This window comes from Propithecus coquereli, unplaced genomic scaffold, assembly GCF_000956105.1.
Source record: "Propithecus coquereli isolate 6110/MARCELLA unplaced genomic scaffold, Pcoq_1.0 Scaffold88, whole genome shotgun sequence".
Lineage (NCBI taxonomy): Eukaryota > Metazoa > Chordata > Mammalia > Primates > Indriidae > Propithecus > Propithecus coquereli.
The window spans coordinates 5,843,795-5,845,488 of record NW_012155062.1 but is presented as its reverse complement, the minus strand read 5'-3'; the positions used below and the strand labels follow the sequence as shown (position 1 = coordinate 5,845,488).

The following is a 1,694-nucleotide window of genomic DNA, read 5'->3' as shown; positions in this document are numbered from 1 at the left end:
CTGCTACCCTTCCCTGCCTTTGGTAACCATCATTCTACTCTCTGTCTCCATGTGATCATGAATTTTCTTCTCTTTAAATCCTAAATAGTATTCCATTGTATACGAGGTCTGTCTGGAAAGTATCCAGCCATTGTTAATATAACAAGAATGGTTTGCACGACATCGATGTAACCTGGCAGCAAGGAGAGTGGACTGGAATGCACATGCGTGGACAATGATGATTTCACTGTACTAATCAGTGGGGCTGTAAATGCTGTTGGATGAGCATGCATATTATGTGGCCATCACATTCAAAATGACTGAGCGAGTAGAGCAATAAATCTGCATCAAATTTTGCATTAAGCTTGAAATTCCTCTGTGAAAAGTATTTGCATGATTCAGGAGGCTTTCAGGGATGATGCAATGAGTGCAGCACAAATAAAAATGTGGCACAAATGCTTCAAAGATGGTCGAGAATCTGTTGAAAGTGACCCATGTTCTGGAAGGCCTGCAACAAGCAGAACACCTGAGAATGTTGCATGTGTATGGGCTGCAATCAACAAAGATCAGCAACTGACAGTGCAAGAACTAGAAGCTGATCTGGGGATTCCAAAAACTACTGTGTCTGAGATTTTGATGCAGGATCTTGGCATGAAATGTGTCATGGCAAAATGCATTCCACAGCTTCTGCTACCAGAGCAGAAGGAACATCATGCTGCATTTGCCAATGACTTGCTTCAAACCACTACCAATGAACAAGACTTCCTCAAAAAGGTCATAACCGGAGATGAATCGTGGGTTTGTGGCTATGATCCAGAAATGAAGGCCCACGTTTCTGTATCTATTCATCTGTTTATGTCCACAGGTTTCTTCCATATCTTGGTTATTGTGAATAATGCTGCAATCAACATGGGAGTGCAGATATCTCTTCCACATAATGATTTCATTTCCTTTGGATAGATACCCAACTCTGAATCATATAGTAATTTCATTCTTAGTTATTTAAGTAATCTACATATAGTTACCCATATGGCTATGCTAATTTACATTCCCTCCAACAGTGTATAAGGATTCCCTTTTCTCCACATCCTCCCCAACACTCATTATTTTTTGTCTTTTTGATACTAGCCAACAGGTATGAGGTGATATCTCGTTGTGGCTTTAATTTTCATCCCTGATGATTGGTGATGTTGAGCATTTTTTCATGTATCTATTGGCCATTTGTATGTCTTCTTTTGCGAAATGTCTATTCAGGTCTTTTGCCCATTTTTATAATATATTGGGTTATTCATTTTTTTACTATTGAATTGTTTGAGTTCTTTAGGTATTTTGGATATTAGCTCTTTATCAGATGTATGGTTTACAAATATTTTCTCCAATCTGTGGGTCGTCTCTTCACTCTGTTTATTAGTTCCTTTGTTGTGCAGAAGCTTTTTAGTGTGATGCATATATGTCCTTTTTTGTGAAGTGTTTTTTCATGTTCTTTGTCCATTTTCTAATTGAATTTATTTTTACTGTTGCATATAAAGAGTTCTTTATATATCCTAGATGCTAGTCCTTTGTCAGATACATGATTTACAAATATTTTCTTCTAGCAACTTGTTTTTTCATCCAAACATTTTTAATTTTGATGAGGTCCAATTTATCATTTTCCCTTTTTAATCATGCTTTTGGTGTCATATCTAAGAACTATTTGCCTAGCCTTAGATCACCCA

The 1,694-nt window shown here is 37.1% G+C and overlaps 1 pseudogene; it reads left to right on the top strand.

Annotated features, from left to right (window-relative positions):
- LOC105826306 overlaps window positions 1-1,694 on the top strand; it is a 150,679-nt pseudogene that overhangs the window by 41,874 nt on the left and 107,111 nt on the right.